An 8,391-nucleotide genomic window follows, 5' to 3' on the forward strand; every position below is an offset into this window, starting at 1 on the left:
ATAGCACACATCCATAGTGGTCTACTCCCACAGCCCTATTCTTGAAGTTCAAATTTTGTAGTTTATCATTAGTTTTATACCTCTCATAGAAAGTACAGATTGCAGGGAACCTGGGTAGCTCAGCCAGCTGAGGATCCAACTTTGGCTCAGGTCATGATCTCAGGGTTCATGACTATGAGCCCCACATCGGACTCGCTGCAATTAGTGCAGAGTCCACTCTTCAGATCTTCTCGTGTCCCACTCTCTCTGCCCCCTCTGCAGATGTACTCTCACTCTTAAAAATAAACCTTAAAAAAAAATACAAATTGCAGGGCACTTCCAGGGAAGATGGTGGAGAACACTACAGTTACCTCATCCAACAGATACAACTAGATAACACTCATAGTGCAAATAACCCAGAAAACAACACAAAGACTAGGAGAACTAACTCCAAAACTAAATGTAGATAAAAGACCCACATCAAAAGGAGTACAAAGCGACAGATGCAGTGGGGAGCCAACCCCCACCAGTCTAGCTGGAGGGAGGAACTATCTGGAGGGAGGGAGCTGCAGGTGCAGAAAGGGGTCAGAAACAAGTCTGTTTTGGTCACACTGGGGAGCCTACACAGGGAAGATGAATCCCCATAGCATTTGGCTGTGAATCACAGGAGCAAAATTTCCAGAGTTCTTACAACCAGCAGAAATTAAAGCCTGGAATATTAAAAATCAGTGGATTGGCTCTGGGAGAGCCCAGAGGGAAATAGGAAGCTGAATTCCTGCCCATAAAGGGACAGCACAACAAGCAGCAATTTGAGAAAAATGCCTGAAGCACACAGAAGGAAGAGTTAATTAATAATTTCAAGGTTAACTGAGGAACTTCTCCAAGAACAAAGGATCTGGCAGGCACCATTTCATTCCCCCACCTCACCGCACTGGCCAGTATAATCACACTGTCACCTGTGGAGTCCAGTGCAGTGCTGGCATTCACTACCTAATTTGCTTACACCATGCCCCACACCCTTCAGGTGGACTTGCCTCAGTCCTGACTCTGTGGGTCCTCTCCAACAGAAGACTAGTACAAACCTTGCCAACACTGCATCTCCTGAATTTCTATCTCCTGATCTCCTGTGGACAACACAGGCACCTTGTTAAAAACCGCAACTTTGCCCACACAGGCTTCACAGAGTGGCCCCAGCTTGCTGGACCTCTGCAGTGGACCATTCCCCCTGCTGAGGATCAGTGCCATTTTGTTAAAAATGGTTGCCTGCCTACTACTTTCTGTTTTGTTTTTTTTTTTAAGTTGTGACATGCATAAATCATATGTCAGGACTTCTTCTTTTATTTTAGAGAAAGAAAGAAAGCATGAGCATGAGTTAGGGGAGAGGAGCAATTGGAAAGAGACTCCTTTTTTAATTTTTTTAATGATTTCTTTATTCTTGAGAGAGAGAAAGAGACAGCTTGAGCAGGGGAAGGACAGAAGGAGGGGAAGACACAGAATCTGAAGACATGCTCCAGGCCTGAAGTGGGGCTCGAACCCATGAACCGTGAGATCATTACATGAGCTGAAGCCGGATGCTCAACCAACTGAGCCACCCAGCTGCGCCTCCTGCCTACTACTTTCAAGAGCAAGAGACATAAATCACTTTCCTAATACACAGAAACAGACACATAAAGTTAGGCAAAATGAGGAGGGAGAGGAGTATGTTCCAAATGAAAGAACAGAACAAAAATCATAGCAAGAGGCCTAAGAGGTCAGCAAGAGGTCAGTGGTGCAGACAGCTCAGAGCCTGGAGCCTGCTTCAAATTCTGTCTCCCTCTATCTCAGCCCCTCCCTGGCTCACACTGACTCTCTCAAACGTAAATAATAAAACATTAAAAACTGTTTAAACAAAGAATGAATCAGAGATGAAGAACACAATAATTGAAATTAAAAATAAAATTGATGGAATAAACAAGAGGCTAGAAGAATCAGAAGAATGAATTAATGACATGGAAGACAGAATTGGAAAGTAATCACACTGAGCAAGTGAGAGAAAAAAATATGCAAAATAAGAATGGACTTAGGGAATGCAGTGATTCTATCAAGTGTAATCAGATTCATGTTATAGGGACCCCAGAAAAAGAAAAGAGAGAGGAAGAGGGTGCAGAAAATGTATTTGAAGAAATAGTAGCTGAAAATTTACTTAATCTGAGGAAGGAAACATATCCAGATCCAGGAAGCACAGAGGGCCCCCAACAAAATCAACTCAAGGAAGTCCACACCAACCCCACTAGTAATTAAAATGGAAAAAGCAGTGATAAAGAAAAAAAAAAACATTTTTAAAGCAACAGCAAGGACCTGGGTGGCTCATTGGTTAAGCATCTGACTTTGGCTCAGGTCATGATCTCACATTTCGTGGGTTCAAGGCCCACATCAGGCTCTGTGCTGACAGCTCAGAGCCTGGAGCCTGCTTTGGATTCTGTCTGTCTGTCTGTCTCTCTTTCTCTCTCTCTCCTCCCCCATTCATGCTCAGTCTCTCTCTGTCTCTCAAAAATAAATAAAAGTTAAAAAAAATTTTAAGAGAAAAAAGCAATAGCAAAGAAGACAGTTACATATGAGGAAAACCTCATAAGGCTATCAAGGGCCAGAAGACAGTGGCATGATATATTCAATGTGATGAATTGAAAAAATATGCAACCAAGAATTCTTTATCCAGCAGGGTTGTCATTCAAAATAGAAGGATAGAGTCCTCCAAACATAAACTAAAGGAGTTCTTGACCAATAAACCAGCCCTGCAAGAAATCTTAAGGGGAACTCTCTGAGGAGAGAAAAGATGAAACAAAACAAAAAAGACCAAAAGCAACAAAGAATAGAAAGGAGCATAGACCATCACTAGAAACTCCAACTCCACAGGCAACAAAATGGCAATAAATTCGTATCTTTCAGTAATCACTCTAAATGTCAATGGACCAAACACTCCAATCAAAAGACACAGAATATCAGAATGGATGAGAAGATAAAATCTACTTATATGCTATTTACAAGAGACCCATTGAATTCAGAACATTGCATCCTAAAGCAGCAGAATACACATTCTTCTTGAGTGCACATGGAATAGTCTCCAGAATAGATCACATACTGGAACACAAATTAGCCATCAATAGGTACAAAAAGATCAAAATCATACAATGCATATTTTCAGAATGCAGCACTATGAAACTTGAAATCAACCACAAGAAAAATTTGGAAGGACCACAGATACTTAGAGATTAAAGAACATCCTACTAAAGAATGAACGGGTTAGCCAAGAAGTTAAAGAGGAAATTAAAAAGGGCATGAAAGCCAATATAAATGATAACACAACAGCCCAAAACCTCTGGGATGCAGGAAAAGCACTCATAAAAGGGCTTTAGAGAGAGCAATGCAGGCCTTCCTAAAGAAGGAAGAAAGGTTTAAGATACACAACCTAACCTTACACCTTAAAGAGCTGGAAAAAGAACAATAAATAAAGCCAAAAAAAGGTAGAAGAAGGGAAATAACAAAGATTAGAGCATAAATCAATAGTATTGAAATCAAGAAAACAGTAGAATAGATCAATGAAACCAGGAGCTGGTTCTTTAGAAGAATTTAAAAAAATTGATAACCCCCCAGCCAGAGTGATAAAAAAGAAGAAGAAAAGGACCCAAATAAATAAAGTCAAGAATGAAAAAGGAGAGATCACAAACAACATTGCAGAAATACTAACAATAGTAAGATAATAATATGAGCAATTATATATCAATAAGTTGGAAAATCTGGAAGAAATGGTCTGATTCCTAGAAACATAAACTACAAAAACTGAAACAGGAAGAAATAGAAAATTTGAATGGACCCATAACCAGTAAAGAAACTGAATTAGTAATCAAAAATCTCCCAAAATACAAGAGTCCAGGGCTGGATGGCTTTCCAGGGGATTTCTACCAAACATTTTAAGAAGAGTTAACACCTATTCTTTTGAAGATGTTCCAAAAAACTTGAAATGGAAGGAAAATTTCCAAACTCATTCTAAGAGGCCAGCATTACCCTGATTCCAAAACCAGACAAAGATCCCACTAAAAAGGAGAACTACAGACCAATCTCCCTGATGAAGATGGATGCAAAAATTCCCAACAAGATACTAGCCAAATGGATTCCACAACATATTAAAATAATTATTCACCATGATCACGTCAGATATATTCCTGAGACACAGGGCTGGTTCAATATATGCAATTCAATCAATGTGAGATATCACATTAATAAAAGAAGACTAAGAACCATATGATCCTCTCAATAGATGCAAAGAAAGCATTTAACAAAATACAGCATCCTTTCTTGATTAAAAACCCTCAAAAAAGTAGGGATAGAAGGATTATACCTCAAAATCACAAAAGCCATATATAAAAGACCCAACACTACTATCATGGGGAAAAACAGACCTCTCCCCCTAAGATCAGAAACATGACAAGAATGTCCACTGTCACCACTGATATTCAACATAATGCTGGAAGTCCTAGCCTCAGCAATCAGACAACACAATGAAATAAAAGGATTCCAAATCAACAAGGAGGAAGTCAAACGTTCACTCTTTGTAGACCACATGATGCTCTATTTGGAAAATCCAAAAGATTCCACCAAAAAACTGCTAGAACTGATCCATGAATTCAGCAAAGTCACAGGATATAAACTCAATGCACAGATATTGGCTGCATTTCTACACCAATAATGAAGCAGCAGAAAGAGAAATCAAGGAACTGATCCCATTTTCAATTGCCTCAAAAGCCATAAAATACCTAGGAATAAATCTAATCAAAGAGGTAAAAAATCTATACATTGAAAATTATAGAAAGCTTGCAAAAGAAATTGAGGAAGAAACAAACAATAGACAAACATTCCATGCTCATGGATTGGAAGAACAAATATTGTTGACATTAAAAAAAATGTCAATACTATCCAAAGCAGTCTACATATTCAATGTAACACTGTACTGTATGCTAACTAACTTGGATATAAATTTTAAAAAATAATTAGAAGACAAATAAACTAAAATTTTATAGACAAACAGAAACTAAAGGAGATAATGAGCACTAAACTAGCTCCACAAGAAATATTAAAGGGTAATCTCTGAGTTGAAAGGAAAAACCATAATGGGAGTATGAAAAGTAGTTAACACAAAATCAGTAAAATTAAGTATACCTGTAAAAATCAGTCAAGGTATTCACAAAATAAAAGGATGTAAAATATGACACCATATTCCTAAAATGTGGGTGAGAGAAGAATGGGTTCAAACTTAAGCAATCAACTTCATATAGACTGCTACATGCAGAAGATGTTATGTGCAAACGTATTGGCAACCACAAATCAAAAACCAGTAACAGATATGCAAAGAATGAAAATAAAGGAATTGAAGATTATCACTAAAAAAGCTATAAAAGCAAAAAAGAGAGCAAGAGAAGACAGGATCAAAGGAAAACTACAAAACAATCATAAAACAAGTGTCAAAATGCCAATAAATACATATCAATAATTCCTTTTGTTTTCCAAACAAAAGGTCTCATACATTTATTACTGAGCCAACCTACCGGTGTAGAAGCATAGTAACAGAGGAAAATCATTTCCCCAATAAAACATGTCTATAGTTCAGGTAGTAGTATTGTTTACTTAGTGATAGGATATGAGCACATAACCTTCATGCAACATAAATATGTGTGCCATTTCATGCGTGATCCCTTCTGAACCCAGTTTGGTTCTTTTCCAATGCTTCCTCTTGGAGTTGTATCTTATTTTATTACCATTTTTTATCTAAATTCACTAGGGAATGGGATGATTCTGCTTTTGTTTCTTGGCCAAGAATCTCTTGATCTTGAAAATCTTGTGAGAAGGCATAGCAAGGAACAGTCAACCAGATACACCACAATGGCAAAGAAAAGAAGAGAATAATTACTTTATATGTAAATGGACTAAATGCTCCAATCAATAACATAGGGTGGCAGACTGGATTAAAAAACAAGTCCCATCTCTATGTTGCCTACAAGATACTTGCAGACTGAAAGTGAGGGGACAGAGAAACATTTATCATGCAAATGGATGTCAAAAGAAAGCCAAAGCAGCAATGCTTATATGAGACAAAATATAATTTAAAACAAAGACAGTAACAAGAGACAAAGGACAGAAAGACACTATATAGTAATACAGAGGATAATCCAACAAGAAGATACAACAATTGTAAATATTTAAGCACCCAAATATTTAACAAAAACAATTAATAACAAATCTAAAAGAACTAATTGACAGTAATACACTCATAGTAGAGGACTTTAACACCCCCATTTACAATGATGGACAGGTCACCCAGACAAGCAACAACAGTGGCCTTGAATGACACACTAGACCAGATAAATTTAACAGATATGTTCAGAACATTCCATCCTAAACCAGCATATCACACATCCTTTTCTAGTACACACAAAACATTCTCCAGAAGAGATCACATATTAGGCCACAAAAGTATTAGCAAACTCAAAAGGATTCAAGTCATCCCATACATCTTTACTGACCACAATGGTATGAGACTAGAAATCCATCACATAAATAAATAAATAAATAAATAAATAAATAAATAAATAAATAAATCCAGAAAGACCACAAATACATGGAGGTTAAATAACATGGTACTAAATAATGACTGGCCAACCAAAAATAAGAGAAGAAATAAAAATTCACATGGAAATAAATGAAATGGAAATATAATGGTCCAAAATATTTGGAAGACAGCAAACGTGGTTCTGAGAGGAAGTTTATAGCAATATAGGTCTACCTCAAGAAGCAAGAAAAATCTCAAATAAACAATCTAATCTTACACCTAAAGGAGCTAGAAAAAGAACAAACAAAACCTTAAAACAACAGAAAGAAGAAAACAATAAGGATTAGAACAGAAATAGATGATATAGAAACTAGAAAAACAATAGAACAGATCAATGAAACCAAGAACTGATTCTTTAACAGATCAACAAAATTGATAAAACTCTACATAGACTCCTTGAAGAAGGAGGAGGAGGAAAGGAGGAGGAAAAAAAGAGAAGAAGAAGAAGAAGAAGAAGAAGAAGAAGAAGAAGAAGAAGAAGAAGAAGAAGAAGATGATGACAGCAGCAGCAGCAGCAGCTTGAGAGAGAGAGAGGGAGAGGGAGAGAAGACTCAAATGAACAAAATCACAAATAAAAGAGGAGAAATAACAACCGGCACCAAAGAAATAAACAATCATAAGATAATATTATGAAATATTATAGGTCAATAAATTGGACAACTCAGAAGAACTGGATAAATTCCTAAAAGCATATAACCTACCACAACTGAATGAGGAAGAAATAGAAAATTTGAACAGACCAATTACCAGCACTGAAATTCAATCACCAATCCAAACCATCCCAAAGAAGTCCAGGACCAGATGGCCTCACAGGTGAATTCTACAAAACATTTAAAGAAGAGTTAACACCTATTCTTCTCAAATTATTACAAAAAATAGACGAGAAGAGAATACTTCCAAATTCCAAATTCATTCTATAAGGCTAGCATTACTCTGATACCAAAACCAAGTAAAGGCACCACAAATAAGGAGAACTAGAGGCCAACATCTCTGATGAATACAGACGCAAAATTCCTCAACAAAATACTAGCAAACCAAACCCAACAATGCATTAAAAAAAACCATTCACCAAAATTTATTCCCAGATGCAAAGGTAGTTCAATATTTGCAAATCAATCAATGTAATATATCACATCAGCAAGAGAAATAATATAAATCATATGACCATTTCAATAGATGCAGAAAAAGCATTTGATAAAGTACAACATCCCTTCATCATAAAAACCTTCAACAAAGTAGGTTCAGTGGGAACATACCACCATATAATAAAGGCTTTCTATGAAAAACCCAGAGCCAGCATCCTACTCGATGGTGAAAAAAATTGAAGGAACAGGACAAGGATATCTACTCTCACCACCTTTATTCAACAAAGTACTGGAACTCCTAGTCACAGCAATTAGACAAAAGAAAGAAATTAAAGGAATCCAAATTGTAAGGAACAAATAAACCTTTCATTCTTTGCACATGACATTATACTATATATTTTAAAAAACCCTAAGAATCCACAATAAAACTACTAAAACTCACCTGTGGATTCAGTAAAATTATAGGATACAAAATCAATGTACAGAAATCTGTTGCATTTCTATACTCTATCAATGAAGCAGCAGAAAGAGAAATTAAGAAAACAATCCCATACAATTGCACCAAAAATAGTAAAATACCTAGGAATAAACTTTTTTTAATATTTATTTATTTTTTTGAGAAAGTACAAGTAGGGGAGGGACAGAGAGAGGGAGACAGAGGATCTGAAGCAGGCTCTGCGCTGACAG

The 8,391-nt window shown here is 36.7% G+C and overlaps 1 pseudogene; it reads right to left on the reverse strand.

Moving 5' to 3' along the window:
* Positions 1-5,637: 5,637 nt before the first annotated feature.
* On the reverse strand, positions 5,638-5,862 carry LOC115286978 (annotated as a pseudogene).
* Positions 5,863-8,391: the final 2,529 nt, after the last annotated feature.

Source organism: Suricata suricatta, chromosome 3 (assembly GCF_006229205.1).
Source record: "Suricata suricatta isolate VVHF042 chromosome 3, meerkat_22Aug2017_6uvM2_HiC, whole genome shotgun sequence".
NCBI lineage: Eukaryota > Metazoa > Chordata > Mammalia > Carnivora > Herpestidae > Suricata > Suricata suricatta.